Below are 27,196 nucleotides of genomic sequence, written 5' to 3'. Positions count from 1 at the left end.
GCATAACGTTTTGTGGGAATCTAGCTAACACTGCATAAGAATTCTGCACAGTTTCTATATTCCATGTGCGTCTCTTTGAAAATATGACCAGTGCCCAGTGCATGCATATTCTTTGGGGGGAAAAAACAATCCTTTCGCCTTCTTCTAAGGAAAATTTAGTCTAATGGATTTGCTTTGAATGCACGGGGTCTGGGTTGTCGGCTTGATGCTGTGGCCTTAGCTGAAGTCTATGCTCCATGCATTACAAAGAAAATGCCAATGTTTTTACTTTTGAGGTGGATCTGTTGACTTTTACATTTAATTTAACACAGCGATGTCTCTGAAGTTGCGTGTTACATCTGTCCTAGCGCTGTGCTTATACTTCCATGCGCTATGCTAATGCTGCCAATTTTGTCGCCCTACTTCCGTGTCTCTTGCCTGTCTCAGTTTTTAATTTGGAAAATCTGGTCACCTTAATGTGGGGTGAGATTTTCTCTCGGGCGTCTATAGAAGTTGAAAGAGAATGCTTACTTTGACCTGCACTGCAATAGCTTAAGAAAGTGAGACACCCCCCTTCCCCCCTCCTCATATCCTGCAAGATAAGCTGAAGTGGCCCCTCAAACGCCCATAAGGTGGGGCGGAGGGCCCCCCTACAGTGTGGGTAAACCTGCTCCATCCCCACACACACTGCAGTGGGCTGCGGGGCCTTAGTTGCACCCCCGAGCCCAGTGCATTGTTGTTGCTCATTGCGAAAAAGGTTTAAAGGCAGGAGGAGATGCAGGTGCTTTCCTACCTACAGGAGGAGTGTAGCCGCTGGCGCGCGGATGAGCATGTGCTCGCTTGTTTATGTTCTGTGGATTTTACTTGCCACAAGCTTTGCCTCCCAGGGTAACAGAGAGCTTTATAAACATTCAGAAGAGCACATCCTAATCACGTTACAACATCATAATGAAAACGAGGTCTAATGTGCCCAATGCCTCTAGCTATTCGCCACCTTCTGTTGATTTTCTTTCCCAATAACTACATTTTTCCCACTAACAATTTAACCACATATCTCCATGCCCACCCCCCAACATCTGTTCGTGTCAAGCATGTCGCTCGAAACCTTTCAGTGTCGTCAATGTGCTCGTACATTTGTTAATGCTAAAGTGCGCCGCTGCAGTCCAGGCACTGGAAACTTTAGCAAGGTAAGTGCATAGAGCCACCCTCTAGGTGGTGGATACAAATGTATCCAAGCATTCCAAGAAGCTTGGGAAAGACCGTGTCGGGTGTAGGGTCATAGTGCGACAGCAAAAACGCAAATTAAGTGTTTCAACGTTTGAATGGCTTTTCTCTTTTTATGTCTATTAATAGCATTTCCTGCCCAAGACATCCTTGTCCTCAGGTTTATCCGAAGTGTCTTTCCACAGCTGCCTCAGGGAAGTGGTGCAAGCCAAGCTGGGGATAAAGCTAGTGAAAGTTCCGCCCTGCGGCAGTGCCACGCAGTACAGCACAAGCAGTGGCCACTAGATGTCTCTAGCCAGCCACTCTGTTACAGAGGCTGCCGCTTTAGAAACACGACCCTCTCACAGAGAAGCAAGGGGGCTTGGCCACTATTTTTAACAGGGTTACTTACAATCGCAACTGGCGGCCACTAAAAAACTGCAATGATGTGACTCGCCAGGTGTGCATCAGAAATAGCCATTAGAGAATTCCGAAGGGTAATCAGACGTTAACAGCTGTGTTTACGCCAGGTTTGTAAAGACACAAACGTTGGCCGTTCGCCCTTCAACTTTTTTTGGCTATGAGGCAATGCTTTCAAAATGCAAGCGTCTTGGCTGGGGAATCTGCCTCACATGAGACTGTTTTAGGACTGGCGGGCTGGTCTCTCCTCGATGCTGCCGCCGCCAGAGGAAAGCAGGCTCTTGATGCTCCCGCGGATTATCTGCTCTCACGAGGCCCGTGTGAAGAGGATAAGCTATTGTGCGAGGGTCTCGGTCTCACCGGCTCTCCCGCATTACCTCCGTCTTCCTTGCTGCCCCTCATTTCCCGTTTCACTCCCAGCCCGTTTCCCTTATTCATTCACAATGTATTGCGCCATCTAGACCTTTCACTCACCCCTCACTGCCTCTACCGCCCTCGCCGTGTCAGTATCGCTGACTTCCCCTCTGTGACCCTCTATCTCACTCCCAGGATCCGCCCACCCTTCACTGCCTCTGTCTACCGCAACCTATTTTCATTTGTCATTTTTTTTAAATTTGGACCTTTCTCGTTTGTATTTACAGAATCGTTATAAATGCTGGCGTAAATAGGGGAACAAAGCACTAATTTACCAACCAGTCTCTAGGATTTTAGCTTTATAATTTTGAGACGTTTTTGCCATTGGTCAAATTGTGCATTACGTGCCAAAATTAAAATCGCAACAATCCTTTCATCATAAGGGGGCAGGAACGGTTAGACGGACAGCGGGAGGGGGGGGGGGGGGGGTCGGGAACGGGATAAAAACAAAAGGAAACAGAAAAAAACCATTAAGAGCGAAAACGTCAAAATACGTAAACTTACAAAGTGAAAACACATTTATAAACAAAATGCTCCTTACCTGATTGCCTTGTGGGAACTCGAATCTTGCAGCCAACTCCAACAACAAACACTTGTAAGAAGAAGAAAACAGGCCGACTCAAAAAAAAAAATAACACACACCCACTGCCGCGATGACGATCAGAAGTGGGTGGAGAGGGAAAAAATCGCGGGAACGCCCCCGAATCTGGTCCGGCCTTGACAGACAGATCCGGCTCCCAATGGCTAGCCTCCATTTATGGAGCTAGCCAATGGGAGGCGGGGGACGTTCCGATAGCCAATATGGTAAACAATAGATTTCACCTGCGCGAACTGCTTGCGCAGATCGCCAGGTCGAAACCTAAAAAGGGCCGCACGCCCTAGTGGAGACAACGGTAATTTACGCCAACGCGCTACATCGGAGTGTAGCCGCTGAAGTGGGGGAAGCAAATTACGTTCGAAGCGAACCGCCGGATCCATAGAGATAAACACACCCAGGTACTTAAAGCCAGATTGCGACAGCTGGATGGGACAGCCCCGTGGCAAACGAGGGACATCACCCGCAAGTACATAAATGTAGGATTTCGACCAATTAATGATGAGGCCCGAGTTCTTCCCAAAGGAGGTAAGTACGTCAAACAACACATTAAGCGATTTTTGGGGAGAGGTAAGGTACAATAAAATATCATCCGCGTATAAGGAAATGCGATCCTCAAATTCCGGCGTCCAGCGTATACCTTTCAGCGAGGGTTCCCACCGCAGCCAAGCAGCAAGAGGCTCCAACGCCAAAGCAAAAAGGAGCGGGGACAACGGACAGCCCTGTTGTGTGCCCCTACCTAGAGTAAAAGTCACGGAGACGGGGCCATTAACCACCACCTGGGCTAGTGGTGTTTCATACAGGAGTTTGACCCAACCGATAAAACCCGCGCCGAAACCAAACTTGGCGAGTACCGCCCAGAGATAAGACCACTCGATTGTATCAAAGGCCATCGTGGCGTCCAAGGACGCCAAGATGGCCGGTTCACGCAGCGTCGGGGCCCTCGCGAGAACACCATGCAGACGTCGTAAATTTAGTGCCGTGTTACGGTGCGGGATAAAACCCGATCCGGATGAATCAAGTCGCCGATAACCGTAATCAAACGATTAGCAAGCAATTTGGCGAGGATCTTGGGCTCCGCATTTAAGAGCGAAATGGGTCTATAAGACGAGCAACGATCCCGTGGTTTACCCTCCTTATGGATCACCACAATGGTCGCACGACGCTGATCTCTAGGGAGGGAGCCATTGTCTCGCGCAGCCAAAAACATAGCACGTAGATGGGGAGCCAAAGTATCAGGGCGTAACTTATACAGTTCCACAGGAAGGCCATTGGGACCCAGAGCCTTGCCAGAGCGAAGGGAGCGCAGCGCGAGAGCCACTTCATCCACCGAGGGCGTGGCATCCAGGCAATCACGCTCCGAGTCGGACAAACATGGGAGCGCTATGTCCCGGAGCAACAAGTGCGAATCCCCTTCAGGCCTGTCGGACACCGAAGTATATACCTCTCGAAAATAATCAGCAAAGCATTCAACAATGTCAACTGGATCAGTTACACTCACACCATCACACGTCACAATCACCGGAACCACTCGATTCGCTCTCTCCCTTCTGTCCAGCCAGGCAATCAATTTTCCTGCTTTATCACCCACGTCTTTGAGCCGTCCCTGCTGTTCCCTACTCATCGTCTTTGCTGCATCAGTAACCAAAGTTTTATATTCTAGTTGTTTAAGGCGGAGGACATGTAAAGCTTCTCGAGATACCCCCCGCTCCAATGCAGTCTCCAGGTCTGTGATTTCAGTTTCGAGCTGAACAACTGCCTCGTTCTTACATTTCTTAGCACACCCCACCAAAGACAATGCCTGTCCCCTGATCACAGTCTTAAAAGCTTCCCACAACGAGACAGGTGATGATACAGAACCAACATTTTCAGCAAAATACAGATCAAATGATTTAATCAATTCAGTGCGCGTCTTGAGGTTGAGAAGATACCATGGGTTAATCGGAGCCACCCTGCCTTCGGCCCCGATGCTAAGATTAAAATGAAACCAAATAGGGGAATGGTCCGATATGCCCCGGGCCAGGTGTCTAACCTCTCCAATCGAGGGGGACAGTGCCGCCGGTATCAGGATGTAATCTAATCGAGAAAGACTGCCATGAGCTCCCGAGTGGAAAGTAAACTGTGTTTGCTCTGGGTGCATTAGTCTCCAACAGTCTATGAGGCCCAAGGTTTCCAGGAAGTCGCCCAACCAGGATAATGCAGACGGAAGATCTCAGGGGGGGGGGGGTAGCGATCGATCCTGCCAGAAATGACGGAGTTAGAATCACCACCCAGTATCAAAACACCCTCGGGGAGACCCAGAACCATCCGCCCCAGGTCCGTAAATGTCGTGGATTGCAAGCCCGGGGGGACATAAACTGACACCAACAAGATTGGCTTTCTCTCCCACCGCCCGACTAGTGCAACATATCGACCCCTGGCATCGAGGATCACATCATCAACTTCGAGGGGGAGGGAAACCTTAAGCAAAATACCCACTCCTCTAGAGCTAGACGTAAATCCCGAATGGGCAGCCAGACGATAACCCCTCCTATTTAGAGCATGACAAGTGTTTCCTATCAAATGCGTCTCTTGTAACAGTACGACATCAGGCGAAAGGCGCCGCAACAGCTGCATAACCACCCCTCTCTTTATGCGATCACCCAACCCATTCACATTCCAGCATAATACCTTCAACCCTCTACCCCCCATCCAAATCCAAAATGGACTCCCATCGCAAAACGAGCATCACACAAACGTCAATGATAATGAAAGTACCTTGCCTTGAAAATGAAAAAACAAACAATCCCTGAACTTGTCCCTCCCTCCCCCCAAGGTTCCCAACACAACTTCCCCCCACCCTGCACCCCTGCACCGACTCAAAAGCCACCCCAATTTGCAGTGTGCCTGTCGCCCTAGCGAGTACAAACATGAACTAATCTACACAAAGAAAACCCCAGAGGAGGAAAGGGTCCCGCCATCCCCGCTACCTCCGAGGATACGAATGGAATGATCAAAGAAAGTCAGTGAACTCCGGCTGATCACGCTGAAAATGGTTCCGGACACAGGCTCCATAGTCATTCTTGGTCCATCAGTCCCCCTTCCGCACCACCAGCATGTTCTTGGCCAGCGCGGCGAGTCGGCAAAGTGTCAAACCAATCACTCACTTCCTCAGGCCTGACAAAGAAAAATGTTCGATTGTCATACTCAACACGTAGTCGGGCCGGGAATAACATAGCATATTTTAGTTCCATGTCTCTTAGTCGCCTTTTCACACCTTGAAATCCCATACGTTGTTTCTGGACCGACTGAGAAAAGTCTGGATAAAAATTCACAGCAGCGTTTTCGAACTGCGTAGGGCCGCCTGTCCGTGCCGCCTGCAAAATGGCGTCGCGATCTCTAAAATTGAAGATCCGTGCAATAATCGGACGTAGGGGAAACCAGGTTTCGCTTGTCCCCCTGGCACTCTGTGCGCACGTTCGATGGCAAAAAATTTGCTTAGGCCCTTGGGAGCCAGATGATTTAAAATGAGGTCCTTCACTCGAAGATCAATGGCGAGTGGACTAGATTCTTCCGGGTCCCCAATAATACGCACGTTATTGCGCCGCGCACGGCCTTCAAAATCCTTCTACTAGCAAAAAAGTCATTGGCAGATCTTAAGTTGCGCACTTCTGTTTGCAAGTCGCACACGTCCGTGGTGAGGCTGGATGTCTTCAGGTCTAATGACTTCACTTTCTCATTCGTCTTGGCTAAGTCAGTGCGAATGAGGTTGAAATCGATAGCCACCGTGTCCAACTTTAGAGCCAGGGCTTCATATTGTTGGCCAATAGAGGACTGTATCCCAGCAATGGCGCCCATCACGTCTTGTAGTGTTAAGTCCGCCAACACAGCAGGATCGTCGACAACCTCCTCCCGGGTCTTGGGTGCGCCACCGGGGGATCCTTTAGAAAGCGTATAGCGATCCATGACGTTCGTCTGGGTAGAACCTCCCCGGATGGTGCTCTTAACTTTCCGTTTCTCACCCTCCGGCTTGCCCATCATGGCGAGTCGGGTGCCCCGGAGGTAGGCATGGGATCTGGGCCACATGGCTCCGTAAAAGTCACACACGGGAACACAGGAGACCAAGTTGAGCCAAGTGGAGACCACAGCCAAACAGTCGTCTGCTCGAAACTCAATGAGTTGGCATCAGTCCGATCAACAGACACACCGCATATATGAGGCAGTGTGCCGGAGAAACGAAACCGAAAGTGAAGTGAGGCCGTGGTCCAACCTCCTCGAGCCGTTGTTGTTGAATTACGACCCGGGCACTGCCACCACTCAAGGTCCAGGCTGGTCCATGGAGAAGGCCGCAAAGTTCAAGACGGCAAAGCTCGGGGACCCTGCATCCGATTTCGATCGAAAAACCTGCTAGTACATCAGCCGGGTTGTGTCTTCAATGATCTTCCATCAGATTAGGATATTGGACAGGATAAATGCGGGAGGCAGCGAGGGTCCTCGGGAGCCCTGTGCTCACGCGGCCATCTCGGATGTGCCTAGTTACTGATTATTGATCTTTCCGTATCTCATGACTCTTTCTTTAAACACTACGCCTTTGTGTAGTTTTCTTTCAAGAGTTTTGTTTGGTTGCCAGTAATTAACAAGCATTTTGTATTCAAGTTCGTACTGAAGCTATTTCATGATAGTGACTCTGAACTGTTTCATGACAGAAACATGAGTGCATTTTGTACTCAATGGATCCTGTATAGCTTTTATGGAGATCCGCTTTGAAACAGTCTTGCACTGGTAACTCTTTGTATCATGTATATATTTGTCTTAGATCATTCTCATGACTAACTCTCAACAAATTACACTTATAGGCAGCAACTATCTCATAAATCTTGATTTTTCAAGAAGAAACCCCACCTGCCCGCAATACTTGATTATCATTGTATTGATGAAAATTACATGTAGTTTATGAGAAAAAAAATCTACGTATAGGAGTTTGTGAATTCTGTGACCCTACCCCTGCCTCTTCTTATTTTTCCAACTCTTCTTCCAACATTGTAGTGAATATTACCCATTTCCATCCCCTCTTACCGTAGCACCTGAAGCACTACATATGTATACGTCTACACAGTCTTGGCATGCAAAATAGATAGGACAAACATAGTTGCAGTGAAGTACGATGCTTTTACCTTTGATAGTAATTATCGCCAATACTAAGAAAACCCCTTATGCGTTATTGATCATTAGACCCCCTTGGTTTTCTGACCTTGATTTCACTTGGACTCAGTATGGCATCTGCAAAGGTTTTGCTTTATTCCATTGAGCAAAAGGCATTGCAGGATAGTTTTGCATTTTTAAATTTGTAAGCCTTTGAAAACGATGGGCCCAAAATGATTAAGGAGTAGCTTACGAAACATGGTTTCAAATAATTGGCAATCCTCTTGGGACTCTGGGCTTCAGTGTGTATCAGTTCTTTGAACAGGTATCAAGAAACTTAGTTAACCATTACTCAGATTTTAATATTGCCATCGCTGTTTTTCACAGTAAATAAACATTTATGTTGTATATGATACAAAAAAGTAGCCACTGTATAGATTCAAAGGCAAGCATACTGTTAATGAGTGATAGGAGAGGTAGAAGGTTGCTGCATTGTCACTGCATTGTGATGTAGCGTTCTTAAAATAGGTGTGTTTCCAACTCTTTCCTAATCTGCAGCAGTGCAGGAGCAGGCAGTAGGGATAAGGGGTCACTATTCCAGATCCTGAGTGCATGGATGAAAAAGGCTGAATGCTTTGTTTAGGTTTTGACAGCACAGCGCTTTGCTTCTAAAATCTCTTGCATTAAGAATAATGTCTTTAGGGGCTTTGCGCCCGCCCATAACTTACCTTTACTATTGTAAATGAATCTAGGACCCTAGTGTAAATTTTCCCGATTCATGCCCTTATATAGGTATAGATTATCCTATCCTTATATAGGCATAGAAATCATTACCATATTTAGACTGAGCCTATGCAGCCCAAATACGGCATGGTTACTTTCACTAAATTCCAAGAATCAACAACGATTTCTCAGAAAAACCCGCCTTCAGCAGCTAGGGACATCCCCTTGCTTGAATACTAATTTATCTAGGAAATCATGGAGTTTTCGAAGAACAGAGTCTTTGATGATGTTATTAAGTCCAATCACACGTCAAACTCGGCACCTTCAAAGTATAAATATGCCTAGATTTGCCCAGACAAACACACGGTGGTTTGGAGCAGATCGACGAACTACTTGCCCGACGCCCTGCAGCAGCAAGTGCCGAAGGAAGCCGACCCTCCAGCTGACGCACTGAGAGACTCTGTATTTTCTCCTGCAGAGAAATCCAGCTCCAGTGTTTCCAGGCTACCCTTGCGGGTTGCTGGGAAATAGAGTCCTGAGAGAGAGATACAAGACTTCCTTTATTCTAAACCAAGGTACGGAGCTGATTAGACCCTTAGAGGATTCTTGATTAGATTCTTGGCAAAAATACTAAACTTAAACTACTCCTCACTTTCTTCTTCCTTGTGCTAGGCTTAGGCCAGGTACACCGGGGTAGGCGTGTTTTAGAAACACCAGTTGAGTACTTGTAGCCATCATTTGATCACTGTATGTATTTTATACGTTTTAGGCAACTTATGGCTTAGAAACCATATCATGCTTTTACAGTACTACTTTATAATACTGTTCGTATTATATACCCTGTACTTTATTACCAGTATTACGATTGTAGCAGTACATTTCTTATGCTTGAGAAAGAAGACTGTTCAATAAATACCTTTTATTGAAAACGCCCGTCTCTCTATTTTCTCAGCACCTCTGGTGAAACGAAGCATGCACGATTGACTGAGTAAAATAGTTATCTATTGTTTCCGCGACTCTAGAGATGATTTCTTATTCTTGGGAAACAAAGTTGTCATGTTTATGCGGTTGTCAGAAACTAATCCCTTCTTGTGAATTCGAGAAAGTTTCTAGTGACCTCTGAGCTAGCTGGCACTCACAATTAAGTCTAATATATACGATATAGACCTAGTCGACCGCAGTCCTACGTTTAAACTATAGTATATGTTATTCCAATGCGCAGAGCCTATTGGGAATATAGGAACTACACTACATGGCGCCCAACGTTTGGTAAGGCGATAATTTAACGCTAGATACTAGAGTAACTCAGTCGTGCTTTTCACACAGACCCCTTTCCCCCGTAAAAACTCCAATAGACGTCTGGAGTGGGTAAAAAGGCTAATATCCGCCAAAACTGAGTAGGACGAGAAAATCCTATGTATTCGTTTTTGGTTTGTTTAACGTTGAAGGATACAGTGTTCCAAAAATATTGTGCACCTAATCTTTGTTTCCTTGAAACTTGTTCTGCAAACTCTTCAGTCAGTAAAATAATGATTTCTGATGAAGAATTAACTGCAGCAGCAGCACAAGCAGTTTTAGATGACAGAAATAGGATACAGAATGACCCGAATGCTATAATCATCCCAGTAAACTTAAGGAAAACTACAACTTACAAACTCATAAACAATGGAGTATCATCGAGAGGTGGTAAAGTAATCTTTGTTATAGAGGCACATGAATATCGGCAGACAGAGGTATTCTATTCATGGATTCACTTTCCTCCAGCAAATGGAGGGACACACGAGTTCCACTACTACAAAGTAGAGGAACCTCCAGAGGAATACATTCCGTACGAGGACATTGAAATTCCATTAACTTACCAAGAGCATCAGCTCTGGTTTAAAGGCGCCCTAAAACATGAAAATCACATTACCAGGCTCGGTCCACTAGGTAGACCAGGCGCTACATGGCCGGTACTAGCCAGCTATACACCACATCCTGACATAGAAAATATGACAGGTCGAGAACTGTTAGCTCAGCTGAAACAGTTAATCAAAATACATAGACAATTGATTCAATGTTATGCGGACCTTAACAATACAACCTACTGTAAGGATTCCAGAGCACACCTCTCACCAGGAGAACACAAACAAAATTACACCACAGACTATACAATCAGTCATTGGTAAATTGCCTGCCAAACAGGAACAAATTCCGTTTTGGTTAGCACAAAAAATTACTCAAATTGAGGCAGTATTCCCTGATATTACACCTCATGAGAAACACAGAATTCCGACAATCTGTTTACCAATGGGGATAGCACCACATGTGGAGGACTGCGACACTTGGGGTACAGTCTTTGCTTCAATCTACACAAAAAGACATGGTGTACCGTCCATGGCGGTGATACCAGACGTTCTGAGACAGATTCAAAATTAATACGGTCCCGAATCGGCCTTAAATCTAGGTATGAAATTACTGAAAGATTTCAAACAGGTCTCAGCTATATTATTAGCGAACATAAAAGGTGAAGCAGCATCCGTGGCAATCCGCCAAAAGTTAAAAGAAACAGATATAACAGACCAACCATATGAGCTTGCAAGAATTATTGAAAAATCATATGAAGAACTAGGCAGAGATAGTTTGGGTGGGAAACCATTAAAACCCCAGCTAACTGAAAATCCTGAAAAGGTGTTTATTAAAAATAATCTCACTAATCCTAAGAAGAAGTCGGAAAATACTAAACAGACACTTCCTAAAGAGAAACATTCTCAGTCCAGAGGAAGATCTCCCCAAAGGGGAGGTAGGTCTCCCCAACGGGAGCCCTCTGAAAAAAGGTATAACCTTAGAAATAGGGATACTTTAAGGAAACCTGATAGATATCAAGATACTGATACTCGTTTCTCTCGTACCTTTCAGACTTCCTCGCAGAAATCCGGGAGGAGAGGACGATCAGAACAAAAAGAGGAACACATGAAGTCCAAAGAAGAACAGCAAGTTCCAAAAAATAAGAAAACTCAATTCACCAAAAAGAAGGTAGCAAGCATAAAGATCAGACATGCCGAGGATCTTGAGGACACAACTCAAGAACGGGGAGTGGGCCCAGACAATGCTAGACAGCGCAGCAGAAGTCACCATAGTTCACAGGATCCTGATGGATCATTTGGAGACAGTAGACTTGAATGAATGCATTCAAGTTGAAACTGCCGACACCAGGGTTAGTGTACCCCACAAGTTTATATGAAGTAACACTCCGGATGGAGGGGGACATAACTAGAAAAATAAGAGCACTCTTTTGGGAGAAGCTCTCTAAGGGCTATGACATTCTTCTAGCTGAACAAGACTGGCCACCTGAATTTGTCAGGGAGTGCCCACATGGCGAAGAGATAATTATGCCAGCTTTCTCAAATCACATTCCTATTCATAAAAAATACACCTATGCCAGAAAATGGGCCGTGGCCCAGGCTCGAGCATTATATAAAAATCATGCAGGATGGGATGAGGACTCTCCTCACCATAAAATCCAGTTAAAAAAATCAACCTACTGCACAGAGGCAGTATCCAGTCAAGCAAGAAGCTAAAAAACAAATCAGGGAGATTTTAAATCAACTTGAATTCCAAGGGCTGATTGAAACATGCACCTCATCAATGAACAATCCTTTGTTTCCTGTCTCCAAACCAGACCATTCATATCGTCTAGTTTTGGATTACAGACATTTAAACTCCTGTTGCAAAACATTTGCAGTACAAAATGCACACAGTGCAGCACTGATGAATAGCATCGTGCGGAAAAAATATAAAACCACATTAGACATTTCAAATGGGTTTTTCTGTCAAAACATTGCACCTGTAAGCAGGCATCTGACCGCTTTCTCAATTATGGGGACACAGCGACAATTCTGCAGTCTACCCCAGGGATTCAAGAATAGTCCAGGGTTATTTTCAGCCAGAGTAACAGAGTTAATACAAATGTATGATGATGAGGCATTATCATATGTCGATGACATCTATCTTACAGATGACGATTTGGACAGGCACTTGAAAAGAGTGAACACCATAATACTTGGGGTCGCCTCTGAGGGCTACAAATTCAATTTTAAGAAATCACGAATTGCCCACCTCAACGTCCTATTTCTAGGCTACGAGTTATCAAGTGAGGGCAAAAGCCTGGCAGCAAACTTTCTAGAGAAATGTGCGATGCTCCAACCTCCAAAGACGCTGAAGAACTTACAGTCAATTCTAGGTTTCCTGAATTTTGGAAGAACTTATGTTCTAAATTACTCAGAAAGGGTTAAACCTCTCTACGAACTAATCAAACCTGATTTCAAACCAACTAATTGGACTCAAACACACACAGAAATGTTGCGTTCAGTGCAAACAGACATGTTAGCAAAAACAAAGTTAGAGACACGCGACAATGTGCACAACCTTGTGATCCGAATCATCCCAGGGAAATGCGGATTCACGTACCTTACTTTTAAGGAAGGTGAAAAGGTACCAATAGAAGACAAATCACACTTGTACACACAAGCAGAAGTGAAATTCACTTCTACAGAGAAAATTCTGACGGCGGTTCAAACTGCAGTAGCAAAGGAGAGCGCTCTAGCGCAGGGTAAACGCATAATGATCGTTACACCTGTACCTGCCTTAGAGGCAGTGACAAAAGCAAGCATTCCTAATGCAAAAGCTTTACATCCGAGATGGATACAATGGGTAAACTCTCTTGCTGCAACAGACGTTGAAAACGTGTTTGACCCCTACTTAAAAACACAAGAATTCCTACAATACGAGTACGATTGTCCTCTGCCGACCGAGATTCTGCCTCTAGAACATCACGGATATATAATATATACAGACGGATCAGCACAGCCCGCAATTGGGGGTAAACAAGCTTATAGTGATGCGTGCGCGATTGTTAAAGGGTGCTGGCGCGAAGGTAAATTCAGACCTATGGTCACTAAAACTCAATCACTCGTAGACTGTACAGCTCAGCGAGCTGAACTACAGGCTTTCAAGATGGCGCTTGAAAATACAGATCGCGAATTTCCCCCACTAATAGTGTGCGGTTCGTATTACTGCGTACAATCTTACAATGAGTATCTACCGAACTGGGTTCAAAATGGTTTCAAAGATGTAAAAGGTGGCACAATTAAGCATAAAATGCTTTGGGAACAAGTAGTTCTTCTGCAAAAAGAACTACAGAAGACTCACGTGATTCTTACACTGAGTCATCAGCGTGATGGCGTTCACGTTGCAGGGAATTCATTGGCTGATGAAGCCGCGAAGGCAGCTGTGCAAACGGCTTCCGTAGCTACGATCACCCGGTCAAAAACAAAAATAGACAGCGAAATATTGCAAGCTGTCACTGCTTCAATTAAAGAGAGTGATAAGACACTCCCGAAAGGCTTTCCAGTAAAGTACTCGTATATAACTGATGCGAATAATGTTCCTTTTGCTCGAATCCCCGGAGTGGGGGATAGGGCAATTCCAAACATGGAACATAGGTTAGGACTAATCTTAGCGGCACATGAAGGACTAGCATCTGCACACGCAGGGGTTTCCGCCACAGTATCATTATTAAAACAGCGCATGAGAAAACAAACTAGAAATTATGTTCTAGAATGTGAAACATGCCAAAAAATAAAAGTTTAGACAGTGAAACGACCTGCACAGACACCCCTTCCTATTTCAGATGAACCACTAGCATGCGTTTACCTGGACCACTGTGGTCCCTTAACAAGGGATGGCAACTATAAATATATCATGGTCGCAGTGGATTCCTGCACAAGATTTATTTGGATGTGGCCCCAGCGCTCGGCGGACGCCAGAACTGTTATAAAGGATTTGCGAGTCTTTATCGGCACATACGCAATCGGCACGCTACACTCTGACCAGGGTCCTGCGTTTAGCTCTCGAGCTTACAAAGAGGATATGGCTAGCTTGGATGTTGCATTGCGGTATTCTAGTCCCTTCCATCCTGAGAGTAATACGGTAGTGGAAAGAAAAAAACGTGACATAAAGCAATCCATAACCGCTAAGGTATTAGGTTCGGGTGATGGGTGGGTCAAACATCTAATAAGTGTCCAATGTAGTCTTAATAATCTGCCAAGAAATTCTCTGGGTGGAATCACTCCATGTGAATTACTGTGTGGTACTAGAATGATAATCGAAGACCTCGATTGTCAAACTTCAGTGGTGGAACAAAAACCCTTTGATGTCAAAGATCGTTTGGCTGTTTTACAGGATTTGAACGAAACAAGAAGAAGTCTAAGTAACGCAACACAAAAGCCAACATCCACTGAAGAAAAACCACCTGTCCCAGCAAGACCTGTCTGGATTCCAAAGATTGGGGATCTAGTCAGAGAGAAGATCGCGGTGAAGATGGTATTTGGGCCTTCTTACAGAAAAGCAGTACCTATCTTGGCAATCCAAGGAACAAGATCTGTAGTACTACCGCCCCTTGCTGGAAAAAGGGAGAACAGAGTTGTATCCATCGACCTGGTCAAACCACAACATGTGGCCAATAATAAGTAGTAGGCCCAGTGGACTCCCAAGATGTAGCAGAAGACCAAATCTCGCTACTATCCAAGAGGTTCAAACTAAAAGACTTATCACCTTTGATAAACCTGCAGTAAGAAATGAAGGACTATGCAACAAAGCCATGGAACTCGTGCCTCTTGAGACCCAAATAACAGTTTGTCAAGAAACACCTGTCTACAATGATGTAGCCTCTAACTACACAAATATGACAAAGGAAGAAGCAACTCCGAAGATTAATAACAATCCTGATGCAATTCCAACAATTGACAGAACTGCCTCTGGCTATTTTATCAACTTTGATACATTTTCTGAGGATCCCAGTGAACCCGAAGATACGCCAGCAAATAAAACTTTCAGAGGAAAAATAAAAGGACTCTTTCATCAACTTGAGAATATATATCTGGTTTCACCAATGATTGAATTTTGGATTGTGTTAGGTGTACTTTTCCTCCTGCTCTGGCTCATTCTGGTTTTGAGCTTGGGAAAAATGGTAGATGGAAAATATAAATCAATGGACACAGCAAGTCAGAAAATCAACTTGGTCCTGAAACCTCATAAATCTTCCCATGGTGAAAGCCGTTCCTATACCTGGTGGTATAGCATGGGACAGAACTGTGTATGACATCTATGGCCCGGTAGAGCTTCTGAAGATTCCGCACCAGTTCAAGATCTCCTTAAGTGACTTTGTATCACCAAGCACATTTTCTGATGATTGGGACTTTAAAACTATTAATAATATGATGTCAGATTTAGAAATGCCAGCTAAATTTACTGAACACGAATACTTACAAGGTTCATCAGATTATGAACAAATGTATTGTTTTAATCATTATGGTCACCATTATTTGCATAAATCTGCAAACCCTAGGAATGTTTTACATATAATCAATGGGAACATTGTCCAACGCCGCCAAAGGGCAGCTCAAAAACTTTCAATGAAAAGTTTCCATACTTCACAGGGTTTAATGTTACAAATCCAGAAACGTTTTATTTCAAAAATTTAAATAAGACAGGCATGAAAACAATGTTGACCAATACTAAACAAATTTATTCTGCAAACTTTTATGCTCAGCTGTCTACATTAGGTTTTGACTTCTGGAAAGACAACATTGAGACAAAAACTGTCTGGGGCACGAAAGACTGGCAGGTGCAAGGTTTAGAAGACCTGTTCAGAGCCTGCATTATACCAGAACAAATAATGTTTTTAAATGACACTGTTCAGCAAACATCTTGTCTTGGCCTGGCTAAGATAAAAGATTTAAATAAACCGTTTATACCTAAACCCACATCTGACAGTAATGATACTACAGAAGAGGAGGTAGACGTACCCTATATTTTAAAACAGAACAGAACTAATCCTGATTGGAAAAAATGGTTAATCTGGCCCACAGACACTAATAACTGTCATGATAGATTCCTGGAAAAAACACAGGGGTTAAAAATGAACAGGCCAGATCCAAGATATTCCCAGAGACAACATCCAGGGATAGTAACAACATACAGTGTAGGAAAACTATGCCTTTAGTGGCTAATGATATCCACACTTCCGAAAATCAAGCAACACTTATCTTTACTTAAAGAAGGCAATGATTTGCGAGATTTCTTAATGGGGCCTCGCAAACCACGTCAAAAACGTTTCATATACGCCGGTATATACGCTGCGTACAACAAAGCTTGGAAAATAACGCAAATGGAAACTGCTGAAAAAATACGAGAAATTGATCGTATTAATTTAGAGAAAGCTCTCTCTGTAGTGGACAATGGGTTAACCACTCTGTCCTCCAGAATATATTCTTTGGACAGCATTGTATCATCTGCAATTGACATATAGAGCAGGGCTTGCTAATGTTACAACATGGCCAGTCTCAATTACGTTCTATAATGCAGCTAGGCTGGACGTTACAAAATCTTCGTTTAGGCTACGTGCCATGGCGTCTAATCAACACAACGTCATTGTTTACTGTATTTAACCTTACAGATCAACAAATCTCTTTGGCACAAAAAGGAGCAGACTACACGGTGCTGAGCATTGAAAAACTGGAAAGATTACCATTGACAGTTTCTGAGAAGCCTGTCATTGAATGGATAATACATAGCACCATTACGATACCCGTGACGATTTTCCAATTTGAGTATTGTCTACAGCATATACCAGCGGGCCTGTATGAAAGGTTGGGTAAAGAATACATTAAGTCGACCTGGACTTTACCATACACACACAAATGTTGGAATAAGGGAAAGGAGGTATTCCTTAGTGGTAAAAATTGTAAGAACTCACTAAGCGGTACACTTTTGTGCCAAGGTATTAATTTAGACGGAGCCTGCGACGGTTCTGCAAGTAACTTCTCTTGCCACCTGCACGGTACTCCCTCCACAGTGATAGAACCAATTTTAAGGCAGCTATCCAATGGCAGCTACGTTATGCTCAATGACCACAGCTGTTGTGGCATGTTGCCAGGAAATACTTATCTCGTTAGTGTGTCATCCAGGGTCACTTGTTGTATGCAAGTATTGTATCCAAAGAGCAAGACAGACAGGGAGACGGAATTATGGCCTTCACTGAATATCTCTTCTATACGAATTGATTCTTTAAGCGGAATGAAAGTGATTCTTTTGCAAAAAAATGTGCCACTGACCTCGTCTAGAGAAACGTATGATCTGCAAGTTGCAAGGACTTCTGCAGAGATACATGCATTATTATCAACAAACTGCCCAGTACATTTTGCAGAAATGTTAAGTCAAATCTTAAACTTGTCTGATACCAGCGGCATCGCACATGTATTTAAGACGATTTTTTCAGGACTGTTAACACCATTTGAAGCAGTCCTCTGCATTTTTCCAAACTTCGTGCACTCTGTGTTCATCGGCCTGCCTCTCATCTTGGGACTCGTAGCAGGAATTCTATTTTTATTCCTTCTGCTCACGATATGGCAAGTCCGGTCACCGACGATACCCAGACTACAATGGAAGGAACCCTTCTTGCCATGAGGTATCGTGAGAGAATTACACAGATTCTTGGTTTGGCTCGTTTAAGAGATCTGAACACAACCTGGTTTCTATCGTTCAGACCAATCTGGCAAGATTGCCTCTTACCTGTTCTACGATGCTTGCTTTGCGGAGAAGAATGCGTGTTGGACATTTGTCTTACACTTCCATCAGTCCTGTCATCGGATGTTGACGCCTTGCTAGGTCCGGTAATGACTCATGCATCGTGTTGCCCCCAACGGCTGCCAATTCTGATGATGGCATTCATTGAGGTCTCACCGGCAAGTCTAACTGAGGGTGAGATACGAGAAACTACAGGCACACAGGTACCGCTTACTGCAGACCTTGCTAATGCATCCAACGCTGACGGCAATGATCCTCATCTATGCACATTTGATTTGTTAACTGAAGTGGTTCCACTTTCACCTACTATGGTGGACTGTTTCTTTGCCAGCCTAGACGATCTGATGTTTTCTCCTGACACCGAGAATAGCTTTTGATTCATGCACACAGCGTTCCCTGAACTCTGAAATTCGGCCTTCATTGTTTAAAAACAAACCATCTTATCCTTATATAGGCATAGAAATCATTACCATATTTAGACTGAGACTATGCAGCCCAAATACGGCATGGCTACTTCCACTAAATTCCAAGAATCAACAACGATTTCTTAGAAAAACCCGCCTTCAGCAGCTAGGGACATCCCCTTGCCTGAATACTAATTTATCTAGGATATCATGGAGTTTTCGAAGAACTGAGTCTTTGATGACGGTATTAAGTCCATTCACACGTCCAACTCGGCACCTTCAAAGTATAAATATGCCTAGATTTGCCCAGACAAACACACGGTGGTTTGGAGCAGATCGACTAACTACTTGCCCGAAGCCCTGCAGCAGAAGGAAGCCGACCCTCCAGCTGACGCACTGGGAAATCGAGTCCTGAGAGAGAGATACAAGACCTCCTTCATTCTAAACCAAGGTGCGGAGCTGATCAGACCCGTAGAGAATTCTTGATTAGATTATTGGCAAAAATACTAAACTTTAACTACTCCTCACTTACTTCTTCCCTTGTGCTAGGCTTAGGTCAGGTACACCGGGGTATGCGTATTTTAGAAGCACCAGTTGAGTACTTTTAGCCATCATTTTATCGCTGTATGTATTTTATACGTTTTAGGCAACTCATGGCTTAGAAACCATATCATGCTTTTACAGTACTACTTTATAATACTGTTCGTATTATATACCCTGTACTTTATTACCAGTATTACGATTGTAGCAGTACATTTCTTATGCTTGAGAAAGAAGACTGTTCAATAAATACCTTTTATTGAAAACGCCCGTCTCTCTATTTTCTCAGCACCTCTGGTGAAACGAAGCATGCACGATTGACTGAGTAAAATAGTTATCTATTGTTTCCGCAACTCTAGAGATTGATTTCTTATTCTTGGGAAACAAAGTTGTCATGTTTATGCGGTTGTCAGAAACTAATCCCTTCTTGTGAATTCGAGAAGTTTCTAGTGACCTCTGAGCTAGCTGGCACTCACAATTAAGTCTAATATATACGATCGAGACCTAGTCGACCTCAGTCCTACGTCTAAACTATAGTTTGTTATTCCAATGCACAGAGCCTATTGGGAATATAGGAAGTACACCACATTACTTACCATTGGCTTAATCCCATGAAACTCTCCTTTCCTTGATTCCTATTGCTCATCGCCTCCTCCTCTCGTCTGTTTTCCTCGTGGTCTTTGTCTGCAGTGGAGCCTGGCCTGCGCCAAGTACTGCCACCAGTGGCTAGTGTCTTTCCACTTTAGACTCCTGCAAGAACTCTTTTTAAACAAAGTATTTTTCATGCCCTCTACTTCACCCCCGCCTCATCTGATATCTTTAAAACCCACCAGTTTGCTGTTCTTTTAAAACCCACTGCCCTCCTCCTCCTCCTACTCTCGCTTTCCTCCGTTTCTAAATCAACCCACCCCCACACTTTCCTGTTGAAGGAACCCGAGAGCCACGTGAAGCTATTTTTAATATCTGGTACTTTCAGAGTGTACTTCACGTTTTTATTGTCTTAGCGCAGTGGAGTACACCAAGGGAAGGAAACGAGTATGCATAAATAAAAACATATACATTTACAACACCAATAACTCTAACAAATGCGAGACCTATTGCATTGCAAATGCTTGTTTTTTAAGTCTTTGGAATTCATGGCTTGATAGGAGCACAACATAGCAGGTTAGGCAGGCGCTCGGACCTGGGGATCTGGGTTAGAGTCTCGGTAACGACGCCAAAACCTCCTGTGATTCTGGGCAAATCACTTAATCTCCCCGTGCCTAAAAATGAAAGTGCGTGTCCTCATGTAAAAAAACGTAACCTGTGCTATGTAAAGTGCTCTGATACCTGATTCGATTCGGGTCTAGTTCGCGCTATATAAAACTCTACAAAAAAAAAAAAAAGATAAAGACGAGAAATGCTGTCTGCTTAGCAGATTTGACAGCCACGTTCCGTCACAGAAACGAGAAGTGAGCATGCCGCTTGAAGACCATGGCCACTAAATCTATGTTATGTAACTTTGTATACTTAAGCTGTCTAACTCTAGAGGCATGTTATACCATGATTGGACATAGGCTATCAGCCAGCTTGCTAAAAGCCTGATTCATTGTCGCTTTGCTATATGCTTTTGATGGATACACCTGACCAACCATACAGATCGAAAATCTTACGCTCATTAATGTTTGTTGGCATGGCTTACTAAAGCCAATAAAACCTACACTTTTTCAATCTGGAATTTGTGGAGGCCCTTCTCCATCCACACAGGGAGCTTGTCTGTTGCAGATGGTATAAACGGTAGGATTTATTTCAACCAATCACCAATACTTAGTTTACTGTGGCCCCACATATGCTTTGTGGGGTGTCTATTCAGCCAATCTAGTTTCTATTTCACGTAATGAGTTTAATGAAAAGCAAAAGCTGTGTCCTACATCCTTTTCTTTGTTCTAGATTCATGTGTAATCCTATCAATTTTACCATCATTGTGTGGAGATTTGCCTAGAGCATAGGGAAAGAGGGTGAAGTGATTAGCTGCGAATTCATCCTATGGCACTAGGATCAAGAAGTACAGTTAATGGAATGCCATTTTGAAGACACACAGCCAGAGCTGTGGGACAGGTATTGCTAATGGTGAGTAATGAGCCGAAAGTACATAGATTGAGATGCTGAATGGCTGGTGTTGATCGTTGTGAAAATATGTAGATGATTTCTAAAAAAGAAATAGGGTTTATACATCTTAACTTGCGGAGCTAGTAACTGTACATGAACAGGGGTAAAGAAATAGTCCAGCTCATTAACGTTCAGTAGCTAGTGACAGGGGTTCTGAACCAGTTTTTTTTTTACGAAACTGTTTTGCTTCTGCTGTATGAATAGGTGAATAAAAAAGGTCTGCCACTGTTGGGCAGTATTTAATGCTGGACATTGCAACTTAGATCACTGTTTCTAACATATATAACGCAAAACTAGGCAGTCCAATATTTGTAGATGTGATTCCTAGGTCTAAGGTAACATTCAAATCCGTAATCAATAACAAATGGATTCTAGTGGTCTAGCTCATGGGTACCAATGAAAATGCTAACAATTATTCCACTACTTTTTTTTAAAGACCTGTGAAATCGTTTGGCTAATGGGAAAACACTTTTCTCCTTATGTGTTAGAGTGGAGTGGTGTGGCTCACTGGTTAGAGGCGGCAGACCCGGAAGCAGAGAACGGCCCGGGACCAGGGTTCAATTCCCGACGCGGCAGGGTCGTGGACCAGGGTCAGCGGACTCGATAATTCTCACCTGGGTGCCTACTCTAACCAGGGATCACACTCGGCAACTCTGGGCACTAGCTTGCCTCATCTCTACAACGGCCCCGCCACATTCGCCGGGGATGCCTGGTTTCACCTTGGAGATACCCAGTAGGGACCATCTCACAGGGAAAGCCAGGACGGGTTCCCCAGCGGTCTACAGCGCCACGACGCCTCAGGGCAGCAGTGCGCTTTACAAGACACATACATACATACATACATAGAGATGTGGGGATTTCTGGTTTATTTTTCCATTCAGCTGACAGTGCTGATTGATTATGCATTAATTGGCCCAGAAGGAGAACTGAAGCTGAAGGTTACAGTCGGAACAAAAACAGATAACCCCTGTTAAAGAGTTAACAGGGCTGGGGTCAAATGATATCATGGCCCCTACTTGTAATATTGAAAATTCAGAAATTGTACAAGTTACTGAATGTAATTATTTGGGGATTCTGTAATGCACAGATATTGGGGGGAGTGATTTAGACCACCACATCCCTCAATTCAAGTCACTGATCCGAGCTTTAATGTTTGGATACACGTATGAGACATTTTCTCCTAACAAATTTAGAATGCTCGTTGCCAAAATAAGGCTTAGCATACGTACTTGGGAGAGAAATGTGGGGCATTATTAAGGGGTCGGATTTTTTTCTACCAGAGGAGTGGGGTTCCAAGGTCTGGGCCTGCAATTGTCCTTAGATGCGAATTGAGAGGCTAAATGATGGCAAACGAATTCCTCTAAATATGCTTTATGTAATTTTGAGCAGTTTTTATAGAACGAAGTTCATGACTGGCACTGTTGATTGACAGCCTGTTCACACTGTTACCTCGTTTTATGTTTTCCTTGTGGTCAGTGCTTTGTGGACTGATCTAAAGACATCCCCCAGTGTTGTATTATTGTGTCTCCTTTTCCCAGAAACGTTTATTGCTTTTTTCATTCCAGAGTCTGTGCAGCCCTACTGTCAGTAATCCCTCCAGTTTCTTTTACTGCAATTTCCATGCTTGATTCAGAATTTAGATGTTACTTATTAGTCAGTGTACACATGTCAATTTATCAATGTATATGTCGTCCTTGTCCCACAGATCATGCCGTAATGTACCTGACCACAAGTGTCAGTGTGTCAGTGTCCCACTTAGCATGCTTGTTCATGTTTCAGGTTATCAATAGTTGTCCCATTGTTAGCGTATCTTCTTAATCAATGCCTCTTTTTCGAGTTAACCATGTTGCCCTGGTTTGTTTCAGTCTAGACATATGTTGATGTGGTAGGGATTGGTCATTTGGATGCCACCAACTTCAGCAGACTTTTTATGTGGAAAATACTGCATTCAATACATTTTCTTCCAAAAATGTCAGTTTGCCTTTATATGGCGGTTGGACAGCCATGTAAAGGCAGAAGGGAAAGGGACTTCCTAATCCCCACCTCAGTGCCTCTGCAGGCACCGTCCCCATTGTAGGGATTAAGGTCAGACTACGCCTGGCGGGCTCCCTTAGCCTGTCTGAGGCGTCGGTCGGTCTCTCCGCCTGCTGCACTCCGACTGACCGCATCATAGTGTGACAATCTGACCACTATTCTGGCCGTTCAGGGTGACCGCCACCAACGGCCTGTCGATCATGGTCTGCCTGACATCCTAATCGGGCTCAATGTTCTGACTTCCTGTACACTTCAGAACATTGGAAGTCAATTGTCACAGCCGTTCTAACTGCCAACAAATGCAAAAGTTCTTCTTTCTTCGAAGAGGGTGAGAGACATACACTTGGGAGCAAGATCTTCTGCTCCCCATTCATCTTGCTTAAATAAAGTCCTCTACGATCTTTAGAATGGGGGCTCACATAATATGCCCCAAGTCCTCCAATCCTCCTAGTTGAAGTAATGGAGACTCAAAAAGCCTCCTTGAAGGACAAATATTTTAAGTTCACAGAAATCAAGGGATCAAAAATTACACCCTGTAATGCATGCAATACAAATGTTTGATCCAATTGAGGAACACTTTAATAGTCTAGCCACAAAATCTAAATCTTTGTCCAAATCTCCCCACAATGGCCTTTAGGCCCTAATGGTCATTCACTGCGCCCTTAAAGCAGTTAAAGCCAATTGCTTTTGCATCCAATCTAGGAGAAATTGCAAAATCGAGGACATTTTATATTCTACTGGAGACAAAGACATCGCGGAATGCTATTCCTGAAAATTCCTCCAGTGCTTTGAGTAGAGCTTTAAAGTAGAGTAGTGTCTAGATCCCTGAACAATTTGTTCTGGAGTCCCTTTCCTCTATAGTCCACACCTCTCACCTTCCAACCCGACAAGGCTAACTACGGTTGAGTTAGGCAACACCCTGTCCTGGGAGGATAAAGGGATAGGGAAATTCTCCAGTGAGGGACTAGTACCAATGTCTTTTAACAGAGGAAGCCATGAGCAGTACTGCCAAAACCTCACCAGTACTGTAACCTCCACTGTTTCCATTTGAACGCTCATGAGCAGCTGAGCAATGAGAGGAATAGGTAGGAAGCATTTAGCTGCTTCTGAGGACAAGGAGTGGTCAGAGCATCTAATCACCCATGCCAGTGGATCCTGATACAGAGAAAATAATCTTGGAAGCAGAGTATGTTCTCAAGATTCAAAGAGATCTATGAAGGGCTCCCTGAATCTTAGGCAAATTTGGGAAACACCTGCAGGGTTTGGGATGAGGTAAACGCCCTGCTTAGATTGTCTGCCACTATATTCTCCACTTTTCTAATGTGCACCTACTTTTTTGGAAAGAAGATGTCTTCTGTCTATCCCTTGATATTTCAAGCAAACAAGTTGAGTCCAACCTCGCCATTCCCATCTGTTTTATAGGGTACTGCTAATGCATTGTCTATCTAAATGATTACTTGATGACCAAATGTTCAATTTGAAATGTGTTAGCACTTGGAATACTACAGGTAACTCTCTCCAGTTTGTGGACTTTAGACTGTCCTACAATGACCATCTTCCCTGAGCATCCCCCCCCTCCCATCTTGTAGAGCTGGCATCTGTTGTGATTATTCTCTGTGGAGGGGACTGCAGCAGATATCCCCTATTCAAGGATTCTGGTTTCAACCACCCACCATTGCTGCCCTTTAATTAGGTTTGTTACCGAAATCCCCTTCTCCCATTCAATAGTAGAAGATCTCCAGTACTTTGCTAGGTGTTCCAGAAGTGGTCTCATGTGAAGTCTCCTCCACTGCACCAGGAACACACGTGTCCCTGTATGTTGAGTCATAACCGTAATGGGAAGTTGTCCTGAATTAGAAGGAGCTGAATTTGAACCATAACTTGGTTGCACTATCGCCCAGCAGAAACACCATACGCATGACCAATCTGAACCGAGCGCCAATTAAGAGCTAGTCCTAAGAAAGTTCTGGCTTTCATTTTGCTAGATTGAACAACAACCATGCTGTTGAAGAATTCCCATCATATCCCATCCTCTCATCACGTCCTCCCTTGACTAAGCATGGTGGGGCCCATTGTCCGGGTATGGAATATTATTCCAACCCTGCAGATGTAGAAGTGCCACAAAGGGTGCAGTCATCTTCATAAATACCCTAGGGTAGACTCTGTGCCAAAGAGCAACACCTGGAACCGCTAGTGCCTCTTTAGAGCAAAGAACCTGAGGCATTTCATATGGCTGTGCGCAGTGGGAATGTGAAACAGGCGTCCATCAGGTCCATTTTTATCATGAAAGAATTGTTGGAGATCAAAGAAATTATCCTCTGTAGTGTCTCCACCTTAAATGGAATCCTTTTTATCTATTTGTTTACTCCTCTTAGATCGATTATCAGTCTGAACTGGCCAGAGGGTTTGGGGACGAGGAATATGCTAAGGATACACACCCATGCCCCTTTCCTCCCTTGGGACCTGACTTAGAGAATTCTTTACTTTCAAATTGTAGAATTGAAGAAATGCTGCATCTCCTTGCCACAGTTCTATAATTCAGTTTCAGGCAACAGAATGATTGGATCCATTTCATTGCTGCCCAGGCCGAATTAGTACCAAAAAAGAGACCGGGCACTTAAAGTGGTACAGTTTCGCCAGTTGCAGCCTCTCCTGAAATGTTACTTGGCTGTTATCAGTGTGCCATTTCTGGGAAAGAATTGTAGTAAAATAATTATTTTTAAAGCCGGGGTCTCCAAACCTTCCTACGGTGAGAGCTAATTCTGATAAAAAAATAAACCTTTCTGAGCTAATAGCAAATGTAATCATTTGTCAAATAGTGACCACAGTGTTAACATTCTACTAGTCTCCATCCTAAGCAAGATTCAGTTGTAATCATCCAGTCACTTTGGGCAACCAACAGATTTAAATGTTTTTTTTGTAAGTGTAACTTTTTATCTTCCTCAGACTATCACTTTCTGAAAATACACATTTGTCTATCAAATTGGGGAAAAAAACATTTTCCAATTGGAAAAACTCTTTCTGAAGATAGAACTATCTCCCAAAATAACAGTTTTCATTTTTAGGAAGCCCACAGTCCCCAGGCATCGGTTTGACCTCTTCTTCAATTTCTCACATGTACAAATGCCGCACATGGACAGATTCTGGTTCAAATGTCCACATATAACAATTTTGGTCAATGGATGCTCACCAAAGCACCATGGATGCCTGTAGTATGCCAATAATGCCAACAATTATACCATGGCCACCATTGTGTCTAGGATGGACAACACAATGGTCCAGAAGCCCACCATATTTCATCATAGCCATTGTTACGCGAGGGGTGCTCACCAGTTTATCAGGGTTGGATGAAATTGGACTAGTCCTGTACTTAGTGGCATTGCTACCTGCCGGTATTCCCAACAGACTGAGAATGGCCAAAATATATCAAGGATGCCCATTAATATGTCATTACCACTCTTATTCCATCAGTGGATGGAGTTGAGCTAGGGATGATCGCATCATGATGCTGGACAGCATTTACTTTTTTTAGTGGTTCTTGACACCAGACATAGCTTCCAATGATTGATACTTTTTATTACAAAGGAACGCAATATCAGACATAGACAAACCCGCAGACAAACATATAAATAGGTACACATGCATACACATGCACTAGAGTCTCTTTCTCTTAATTGCCACAGCTCTGGATCAATAACCTTCTCTCCTAAGGTACTGGGCTGATCCTGCACCCAAGTCACACGTCTTTTTTTTTTTTTAACAAGTTTTTTTTATTATAAAAGATAAAATAAAATAAATGTCGCTGAAATACACAGCCGTTTGCCTACAACCCTAGTGCCGGCGGTTTATAAAAACAAGGCCCTACACACAGCGTTATCGCGCACATCCTGGGGGCAGGGCCGCGTCGCTTGTGAAAATGCTAGCTCTTGTTACTGCTTAAAGTGTATCCGCTGTATAACCGTGATTATAAATATAACACAAATAATTA

The 27,196-nt window shown here is 43.8% G+C and overlaps 1 protein-coding gene across 3 annotated transcripts in view; it reads left to right on the top strand.

Moving 5' to 3' along the window:
• The window catches only part of HACL2 (2-hydroxyacyl-CoA lyase 2), a 526,035-nt gene that overhangs the window by 16,839 nt on the left and 482,000 nt on the right, over positions 1–27,196 (top strand). The window contains exon 2 of one of the 3 annotated variants that reach the window (XM_078671139.1): positions 11,354–11,470. The exons of the other annotated variants lie outside the window; for them this stretch is intronic. The gene's annotated coding sequence lies outside the window, so the exon portion shown is untranslated. The remainder of the gene's footprint in view (positions 1–11,353; positions 11,471–27,196) is intronic. 3 annotated transcript variants of the gene reach the window in all.

Source organism: Lissotriton helveticus, chromosome 12 (genome assembly GCF_964261635.1).
Source record: "Lissotriton helveticus chromosome 12, aLisHel1.1, whole genome shotgun sequence".
Classification (NCBI taxonomy): domain Eukaryota; kingdom Metazoa; phylum Chordata; class Amphibia; order Caudata; family Salamandridae; genus Lissotriton; species Lissotriton helveticus.
This window is presented reverse-complemented; position numbering and strand designations above follow the sequence as displayed.